This window comes from Phacochoerus africanus, chromosome 2, assembly GCF_016906955.1.
Source record: "Phacochoerus africanus isolate WHEZ1 chromosome 2, ROS_Pafr_v1, whole genome shotgun sequence".
Taxonomy (NCBI): domain Eukaryota; kingdom Metazoa; phylum Chordata; class Mammalia; order Artiodactyla; family Suidae; genus Phacochoerus; species Phacochoerus africanus.
Window position 1 is genome coordinate 267095378 of NC_062545.1, and position 11139 is coordinate 267106516.

The 11139-nt window shown below is 41.3% G+C and overlaps 1 pseudogene; it reads left to right on the top strand.

Annotated features, from left to right (window-relative positions):
* The first annotated feature begins 916 nt into the window (after positions 1-916).
* Positions 917-2413, top strand: LOC125121401 (unconventional prefoldin RPB5 interactor-like; annotated as a pseudogene).
* Positions 2414-11139: the final 8726 nt, after the last annotated feature.

Sequence of the window (11139 nt, forward strand, 5' to 3'; positions counted from 1 at the left end):
AGAGGATTGGATTCGGAAGAGGTGGTATATATACCCAATGGAATAGTACTCAGCCATAAAAAAGAATGACATCATGCCATTTGCAGCAACATGGATGGAACTAGAGAATCTCATCCTGAGTGAAATGAGCCAGAAAGACAAAGACAAATACCATGTGATATCACTTATAACTGGAATCTAATATCCAGCACAAATGAACATCTCCTCAGAAAAGAAAATCATGGACTTGGAGAAGAGACTTGTGGCTGCCTGATGGGAGGGGGAGGGAGTGGGAGGGATCGGGAGCTTGGGCTTATCAGACACAATTTAGAATAGATTTACAGGGAGATCCTGCTGAATAGCATTGAGAACTTTGTCTAGATACTCATGTTGCAACAAAAGAAAGGCTGGGGGGAAAATGTAATTGTAATGTATACATGTAAGGATAACCTGACCCCCTTGCTGTACAGTGAGGAAAAAAAAATTATAAAAAAATAAAAAAATAAAAATAAAATAAAATTAGGGAGGCGGGGAGGAGGAGCGACAGCCACAGGATGCCTGGCTCAGCCAAGGCACCGGATCGGCGCTTCTCCCCTTCAATGGCCGGCCTGCTGCTCCGAGCCCGCGGTGGTGGCGGTGGCCGGCGGCGTGCGCGTGTGAGATGCGGCGGCTGGCAGCTCGGCAGCCTCGGTAGCGGAGAAGGCCGGCGCGGCCTCCTCAGCGCGGGGTGCGCAGTGCATGAGGGCGAGCACCCGGGCGCTGAGCCGCCGCCTGCCACGCCCGCTCCATAAACATTTGTTTAGGAAGCGTTCGCCCTGCTGAGGCCCAGCCGCCCGCCATGGAGGCCTCTCCTGACCCCGAGCTCCACATCTCAGCCTTGGCCTCTGCCGCGCGCGGCTCCGCTGCTCGCCAGGAGATGGCAGGATTCCACGAGGAGCAAGAAAAGGTGGTCAGTAACTGCCAAGAGAAAATCCAGCATTGGAAGAAGGTAGATGATGACTATAATGCCCTTCAAGAAAGACTCAGTATCTTGTCTGATAAGTTATCTTATGATATCATGGTACTGTTTGGCCCCTTTGCCTTTATGCCAGGAAAACTTGTTCATACTAATGAAGTCACTGTTTTACTTGGGGACAATTGGTTTGCAAAATGTTCAGCAAAGCAGGCTGTAGGCTTAGATGAAAACTGGAAAGAAAACGTAAGAAAAACAATAGGTGATTTTTAAAAAACAATAGATGATGAAAAATTTTGAATCCAGAGTAGGATTTACAGAAGATTTGCAGAAAATGAATGATGCTGCGGGTGATACTGTTGACATAAGAAATTAAAACTGACTTTGAATTTAAAGCAAAACACCGAATTGCTCATAAACCTCCTCCAAACCAAAAACTTCAGATATTTTTGAAGCAGAATTTGTGAATGATCTAAAATCCAAGGATTTGCTTGCTGATAAGGAACTGTGGGCTTGAGTTGAAGAACTAGAGAAACAGGAAGAAGTGCTGGGTGAAATTGATATTGATAGTAAGCCTGATAGTGTGATTGCAAATGAAGAAGATATGTCCTCTGAAGAGAAGAAAGATCAGAACATAAATGTGAATGTGAAGCATCAAGTAACAGACTCTCTCACTCCCAGCAGTTGTTACATGAATGTTGCAAATTCAGAAGTGTTCAATGGCCAAGTGAACAGTCAACTGAACTGTTCAATGAATGGTTCAAATTTTTATCACAGTCATGAAGATGAAGATGATGATGACGATGATAATAACGATGGTGATGATGAAAATGACCACGACACTTTAGAGGTTGGAGATAATTCTATACCACCAATATATTTTTCTCATACGGTCGAACCTAAGAGGGTCCGAATAAATACTAGAAAATTACCACTTTAAAATTCAGTGAAAAGAAAGAAGAAGCCAAACACAGACGAAAGAACCAGCTCTGGCAGTGGTCATTCTGCCCAAGAGCTGCCTATGATCCGGACTCCTGCTGACATTTACAGAGTCTTTGTTGATATCGTGAATGGAGAATATGTTCCTCGTAAGTCAATCCTGAAGTCTCGCAGTAGAGAGAACAGTGTTTGCAGTGACACCAGTGAAAGCAGTGCGGCTGACTTCGATGACAGACGGGGAGTCTTGAGGAGCATTAGCTGTGAAGAGGCCACTTGTAGTGACACTAGTGAGAGCATTTGGAAGAGGAACAGCAAGAAAACCATCAGAAGAAACTGTCGCCCTTATCAGGAACACTTGAGGCTTTTTCTGGAACAGCAATAGAAAAAGAATTTTTGTTGCCCTCCTTAACACCACACCCAGCCATGGCTCATCCTGTGCTACCCAACATCCCAGAATGAAAAGAAGTTCTGTCAGAAGTATCAGAAGGAACTACAAAGAGGGTTGCAAAGTTCAAAGCTGCCAGGTTGCATCAGAAAAACTAGGGCCTGCCTAGAAAATGGGAGTTAGACATCTTAAACCTAGTTTTGCAATTGTTTAGAATATGTAGAGCAAAATACATTTCCTGTAATTTGAAATAAGGAATCCTGAGTTAATTTGGCAGCAAGTTCTCTTACTCTTATTTAAAAAAGTCAAAGTAAATATTTAAATACTTTAATATTTGGCTTGTTTTGTTAATCTCTGAATATTGTCAACAGTCTAGTTTAAGTTTGCCTTATGATGCAGTGGGAACATTTTGGATTATTTTTCGAAGAATACTGTTCATATGCACTGTGTTTGTGTTTCGAACTAAGTACAGGCAGTTTTGCACCAGCTGTGATGTTGTGCATACCATATGGACCATTTTAAGGAAACTTTAAAATTTTCAAATAGATTCAACAATTATATTACACACGGCCAAAAAAAACACATGAAAAGATGTCAAGCATCACTCATTAGTAGAGAAATGCAAATTAAAACCTCTATGAGGTACCAACTTACACCAGCCAGATTAGCCATCATCCAAAAGTCTACAAACAATAAGTGCTGGAGAGGGTGTGGAGAAAAAGGAACCCTAGTACACTATTGGTGGGATTGCAAATTTGTCCAACCACTGTGGAAAGCAGGATGGAGATTCCTCAGAAAACTAAACATAGAACTATCATTTGATCCAGCAATCCAACTCCTGGGCATCTATCCAGAGAAAACCATGACTCGCAAAGACACATGTACTCCAATGTTCATTGCAGCACTATTTTCAATAGCTAAGCCATGGAAACAACCTAAATGTCCATCGACAGAGGAGTGGATCAATAAGATGTGGTGCTGGAGTTCCCATCGTGGCGCAGTGGTTAACAAATCTGACTAGGAACCATGAGGTTGTGGGTTCGATCCCTGGCCTTGCTCAGTGGGTTAAGGACCCAGTGTTGCCATGAGCTGCAGTGTAGGTTGCAGAGGCAGCTCGGATCCCGTGTTGCTGTGGCTCTGGCATAGGCTGGCAGCTACAGCTCCATTTTGACCCCTAGCCTGGGAACCTCCATATGCCATGGAAGAAGCCCAAGAAATGGCAAAAAAAAATATGTAATATTCCATATACACAATGGAATATTACTCAGCCATTAAAAGGAACAAAATACCAGCATTTTTAGTAACATTGATGGACCTAGAAATTATCATGCTGAGTGAAGTCAACCATACAATGAGACACCAACATCAAATGCTTTCACTGACATGTGGAATCTGAAGAAAGGACAGACTGAACTTCTTTGCAGAACAGTTGCTGACTCACAATGTCTCAATGTTTTAAGACATTGAAAAACTTATGGTCTCTGGAGGAGACATTTTGGGTGGTGGGGGGATATGCTTGGTTTGTGGGATGGAAATCCTGTGAAATTGGATTGTGATGATCACTATACAACTAAGATGTGATAAATTCATTTGAGTAATTAAAAAATAAAAATAAAACATACAGAGACATGGAAAACACAAATTCGCAAACATTCTGATTATATTGGATGTTAATAGATCAAATTCTCCAGAAATACAATGATGGTGAACCTACATAAAAAGACCAAAACCAGAGTTCCCACTGTGGCTCAGAGGTTAATGAATCTGACTAGGAACCACGAGGTTGTAGGTTTGATCCCTGGCCTCACTCAGTGGGTTAAGGACCCTGCTTTGCCATGAACTGTGGTATAAGTCACAGATGTGGCTTGGATCCCACATTGCTGTGGCTGTGGCATAGGCTGGCGGCCACATTTCTGATTGGACCCATAGCCTGGGAACCTCTATATGCCACAGTTGTGGCCCTAGAAAAGACAAAAAGGCAAAAAAGACCAAAACCCATCTTTATACTGCTAAGAACTAACAATTTCCATATATAAGGACATAAGAAAGTTTAAAGTGTTGGAAAAGAAATACATCTAAATGCTAACTAAAAGAAAGCTGGCATATCTAAACTAATATCAGAGAACGTAAATGAGATGTGAGGGTAGGAGCCATGGTGAAAGACAAATCGCCCCTCAACTACAAATGCAATGGTGTTCTGTCCAATGAATAAAAAATGGCTCCCTATCATAGAAGAGCATTACTTTGTACCATTTGCCAATTTTCATAGTGTAATTATGCCCATTGTGGCTAATTTCAATCCACCAGCATGGTGTCATTGAGTATGTAGTGTGCAAAGAGATGTTCACAGTCAGCTTGAAGCCAATGCAAGCCAATTTTGGCACACCTTACGGAGAAGAATCAGCCCACAAGGAGCAGTACATGATGCTAAATTGGTTTGTTCTCAATAACATAGTGTAAAAAATATATAAGCAAAAACTGACATTTCTAAAAGGAGAAAAAGACAAAAACCACAATTGTAATTATGTGACATGTTTTATATAGGATTTTTCACTTATTTTATGAGAGATGAGGAAAAGGAAGAAAAAATTAAAGATAAGGAATAGTAACAATGCAAATAACAAACTGGAATTTATTGATGTATTAACACTGTATATGATGGCTGAATGCCTATTCATTTGATGTTACAGAGTTGCCTACCATATGGAAATTTTAGGAGATAATGTCACTCTAGTCATGACTGCAATAAGAGGATTTAGAGATTGTCACCACAAGAAGTTGGCCCTATTGACAAATATCTCTAAGGATTGTTTCCTGTCTCTGTTCCTGAGGCTGTAGATGAAGGGGTTCAGCATAGGAGTAACTACTGCATACATGACAGAAGTGATTATGTCTTTGTCATTGGATCCCCATGATGAGGAGGACAAGTAAACACTAGCAAGTGTCCCATAGTATAAAGACACCACAAAGAGATGGGAACCACAGGTGGAACAAACTTTAAGGAGTCTCTTGGTAGAAGAGACCTCAGAACTGCTGTCCCTGTAGGAATATTCAAGCCCAAGATACTATTCAAAGGCAGGATGAAAAGGGTTCCTCCCACAGGAAAAATGACCAGCAAATTGAGGACATGTATGAACAGATCAACTTTAGGAGGGCAGTGAGGTCACAGAAGTGGGGGATGGTATTGTCCACACAGAAGGACAGTTGGACCAAGAGGAGGGTGTGCAACAGGGCATGGATACAACAGAGGAGCCAGGACCCAGCTTCTAAGGAGACACACAGTTCCTGCCACATGATGTCGCTATAGTGGAAAGGCTGACAAATGCCACATACCTGTCATAAGCCATCACTCTGAGAAGCGAATTGTCCAGACAACAAAAAGTGTGGAAAAAAATACATCTGGGAAATGCACCCTGCATAGGGAATGGATTTTTTTTCAAGTATGTATGTTCATCAGCATCTTTGGAATCATGATAGATGAAAGGGAGACATCTGTGAGGGCTGAGTGACTGAGGAAGTACATGGGAGTGTGGAGGTGACGGTCCAGCCTGATGAGCAGGAGTATGAGTAGGTTCCCCAGCACTGTGGTCAGGTACATGCCGAGTAACAGGGCAAAGAACATGCCCTGCTGCTCTGGCCAGATGGGGAGCCCCAGGAGGAGGAACATGGACACACTGCTCTGGTTCTCCCTCCTCATGCTCCTCTCCTGTCTGCTGGGGAAGGAGGAGGGTGGGAAATGTCAGAGACATTGAAGTCATGATTGTGGCCACCACACTAGATCTCTCACCTTCTTATGGAGGAAAATAATAAATGTCTGCATTTCTTTTATCACCTACTGTTGCCTAAGCAAGTGACACACCCTCAACACTCAACATGATTCCTTTCAATGAAAAACAAGTTCATTTTTTTGTTTTTAATCAACCATGTTTCTGACACCAAACTACTAATTGCACATAAAAGAATAAATAAACATATAGGACCTCTTCCCTCAGGAGACTATCCCTCAAGGAAACACATGACCTAGGACTAAGTTGGGAACCTGAAGCCAGATTCCCTGTGTTATGATTTTGGTTCCACCACTTTCTCGCTGTAGGACTTGGGATGCTGAATCTCTATTGGCCTCAGTTTCTGACTCTATAATGTGAAGATGCCAATATCACACCTTCATAGAGTTAACAAAAGGATTCTAATTCTTTAGGCATTCATATCTAAGAACACTTTCCTTCATAAAATAAACACCAAAAATTGCATACATTATTTTTATGAAGGTATCTGTATACCTCCAAATGTACCAAGTTCAGGAATTGAATAAAACAGTATTATGAGGTGGTCACCATAAAGCACCAAAAATGTGACCTAAAATTTATGTTATCTTATCTGAGCTCTCACACTTTTCTGGTGAGTTTCTGAGCCCAAAGCATATCCTTGGGTAAGTTCCATGCTCAAACTTGTCTTAATGCATGTTCATCTTCTTTCCAAGAAAGAAACCTTACTTCCGTCTATGGACCTCCATCTATATCCATCTACATCTGATCCTCCAAGTTGGCTCAGATCTGGGTATTCATCAGTAGGAAGATACTTGAGATCTGAGATGGGGTCTGAAAGCTGAGAGATACTGAAGGATTAGGGTGTCTCTTAGAAGTCAGTTTCCTGATTGACCAGCACTATTTCCCTATAGTGCTTTTCACACTGATAATATCTGACAGTTAATGAACACAATGGCAGACAAATACATTTTTCTATGATTGCCTCACTGAACTTTTCAATAGTCCTAGGAGGGACGTGCTATTAAAATGTCACCCTTGGGAATTCGTTTTATAGCTCAGCAAGTTAAGAACCCAACTAGTATCCATGAGGACACTGGTTCAAACCTTGGCCTCAATCAGTAGGTTAAGTATCCAGTGTGCCCATGAGCTCTGTTGTAGATTACAGACAGAGCTCAAATCTGGCATTGCTGTGGCTGTGGTGTAGGCCAGCAGCTGCAGCTCTGAACCAACCCCTAGCCTGGGAACTGACATATGTTGCAGGAGCAGCCCTAAAAAATGAAAAATTGAAAATATGAAACTGCACTATCAACACACTCAGAAGGATTAGGAAATGAGCATGATCAGAGAATTAGTAACAGTTATAGTCACATTTCCCTCCCAAGCTTTTAAATATAAACTGGAATCTTTCCTTCTATAACCCTACTGCTCCTCCCTCTCTTGTATTAGACAAATAGGCAAGACCTTAAGAAGAAATATTTTGGGATTTGAAGGAGTGCTCCTGCTCAGATAACTGTCCACATTCATAATCCTGCAGGCCTTTAGATTGCCAATGGCTTTCATGTGGCTTCAAGATCATTCAATGCATCATTGTTTACTTCTGGCTGGGAAGCAGGGAACAGTGTTTTTTCCGATTTTACCATCAGGAGTAGTGAAATCCCTTAAACAATATCACAAAATTATGATATAGTGAAACATGGTCTCAGATATTTATTTTCTGATCATTTTTCATTACAGAGAATCCACCCATATCTTTTTATGAGTAGAGAGGCTAAAGTCAAACATTAAAAGTGAAAAAGTAAATGTAAAAATATGCTTGGGAGCAGAAAATGACATTAACAATGTGTAAGGATCTGTCAGCATATGTTTGCTCCAAACCAGGGGCTTGCCCCACGGTTATTTGTGATTCAGTTCATGGGGCACAAGGAGGGACCAAGTACCTGACCCTCCTGCCAAGTATGGGCTTCTCACTGAAAGCTGTTAGGTCAGACTTAAGCCAGGAATCTCACAGATCTCCTGCAGGACCAGAGCTCCTAATAACACTCAGGAGCTGCAATGGGAACTGAAGGGAACAATACAGATAGGGACTTTGATTACATCAGCACTGTGTGCAGAGGTGGCTGGGAAATTGCTCAATAGTGAAGAGGAGACAGTGTGTGACCTAGGGTTGTGGTGTTGGCAGAGAGAGACTGTGGATGGGCTGGTTTTTCTGTCTTCATACCAAATACTGTCTGCTGCACAATCAGGACATGGAGTGTCAGGGGTTTTGGTCTCCATGAGGCTATAATTTGTTAAGGGCTTATGATATGCCTAGCTTCTTAACACCTTATAGACAAGATGTGTCAGCAATTAGCATGATTCCATGTAACAGCACTGGATGCTGAGAATCACCACAGCCAAACCCAAGGCCATTAAGCTATTAAGTGGGGAAAACATACAGATCTTTGTGTCAAAATACATGATCCAAGAAATGAGCATTGAGTTTCTAAATGGATTGACCAAAATTTAAGCAGAGTGTCAAAAACCCTTGGCTTCCAGGGGCCCTGCTGGAGGAGTCAAATCACAGAAAAATGGATGCCAATAGGTCTCCAAAGTTGGTTTTCTATGGGCTGCCTGTGTAGTTTCTGGTCTCAGGCAGGTGGAGGGTAAAAAATGAGAGAAAATCTCTCTCTCTCTCTCTCTCTCTCTCTCTCTCTCTCTCTCTCTCTCTCTCTCTCTCTCTCTCTCTCTCACGCGTGCACACACACACACATACACACACACACAGATGTTCATATCTTCTCTGTGAAGGTGTGGGCTTGTTACACAAAAGAACTCACATACTATCACAGACACATACTTGCCAAGTTGAGATTTATAGATTTCTCTGGCTTACACTCTCACTAGGTAAATATAGTCAGGGTGTGCATCAGCTTCACACAAAGCTATGCAAAACTCACAAGCAAAGTACACATGTACAACACAGCTACACACACAGAACTGTCAAGCATCCTAGACCCAAGGCATTGTCAATACAAGAAATCATTCATATTTGAATCACAATTAGTGCACAAGGTCTTACACAGGGCACACAAGCAGCCAATGCATATAGTGTAAGCACAAATTGAGGAAATGCCTGGGCTTCTCTGAGCTCTGTATATACTAGTGTGTGTCACTCTGTCAGTTACACATACACATAGAGACTCAACACAACACATACACAAATACTTCTTCTCTGATGGTCACACACTTACACATAGGCACACATGCATGACTGTGGAGGTTTCTGGGCTCCTTCTGAGCTATACCTGTACTCTGAGTTTAAATACCTTCTTCTACTTTCTGTTACCTGAATATTCACTTTCTGTCCAGAAGACCCAGGGTCCAAATTAAAGATCAAACCTCAGTGGCCTGAGGACATTACAGACTCTCATGTCATTTCCCCAGCTTCAAAAAGATGTACAAGGAGATCTGCTTTTTTCCATCCTAAAGAGACCCTGGAGGGAACTGCCCCCAGTCCCTGACTTGAGAAGCAATATACTGGGGCAACTGTCCAACTCCAACCAGGCCCCCCAGGAAGGAGGATTATTTGGTTCCACAGGGGCTGAGCTGCATCTTGTTTCACAGAAAAGAGTGTCCCTGATATGAGTGGTACTTTGGGCTTCTGGTCAAGGCTTTGATGAGAAGCATGAGTTCCCCCATTGCCTGTGGCCTCTGCATCATGAGCTCAGCCCCTCCCAAGGGTGGTGTATGCCACAGGCAGTGGAAGTGCTTCTGCAGGTTCCCCAACACCAACACAGGCTTTCATTAGAACACAAAGCCCCTTAAAATGTGCACATCTCCCCACTCCCCTGCAAGATTTTGTAGGGTATGATCTATGCCTTGTTCAGGGGAAGGGGAGTTGAACATAAAACTCTGGGAAAAAAGACTCTGGGTTCTTCCCCTACTAAGAAAGCTTTCTTGAGCAATTTATCAAAGACCACCAAGACTCAGTTACTTCAAAGTGGAAATAATACTCATAGTCTTTCTGTAACATTGAAGGATGGTTAAATGAGCAACTAATGAAAGGCTTACTAAATGTTAATGTTTATTGTCAATGTCTTTGCATCACTAGAGATCAGCTATGGCTCAGAACAGGCAAATGTGATTGTTAACTGTTGAATTAATTCATCTGTTTATTCATTCACTCATTCCCTTAAATGATCATTAAGGTTCCCACAAATGTAATACTGATATATTCTCTAGAGACATAACAGATAATAACATAAACAGAAGTCAGTCTCTTTGAACACACATCCAAACTGGAGGTGGCACAGAAAAAAATTCAGGTAAAATTAATATCAGGTAAATTGTGACAAGTGCTACAGAATGATGAAAATCATGCATGGAGCTAGGGAGACTCAAGAAGTTAAAAAAATATTTCAGTGCTACAGGATTCTTTTCCAAAGAAACACAGACACCCCTTCAGTCAAGTGCATCCAGGTCTGTAAATTGGTTTCACTGCTACACCCCCATTGGACTTGCTCACATTGAAAAGAATGCTGCTCTCAGTGTCTCTGAAGATATGATTGTACTGGAACACTCATACACTGCTCATGGGAATACAAAACAGTTTGAACATTTTTTAAAAAGTTAAACATGCCCTTAGCAAGTGAGTAGGTATTTGTCCAAGGTAAAAAATGTACATAGTTATACATAGGTTTATAAAATAATGTTCATAAGAGCTTTATTTATTAGCCAGAAGCTGGAAACGCCCCAAATGTTCATCAGCGTTCTTACTGTTAGTAATGAATGGACTTGCTATGTAGCACAGGAAACTATACTCAATATTTTGGAATAGCCTATCAGGGAATATAACCTGAAAAGAATATATGCATGTATTTGTGTTTGTATAACTGTATCACTTTGTTGTACTTTTGAAACTAACAGAATGTTGTAAATGAACTACACTTTGATTAAAGTCTAATGAAAGTTTTAAAAAGATAAACAGAAACATTAAAAATTAAAAATAATTAAAAATTTTACAATAATAGAATAATTTAAAATTTTTAAAATATATGTGGATACAACAGCCCTGGTATATCCATACAATGGAATACTACAAAGCAATAAAAAGGATGAACTACTGGTACACAGTGGAA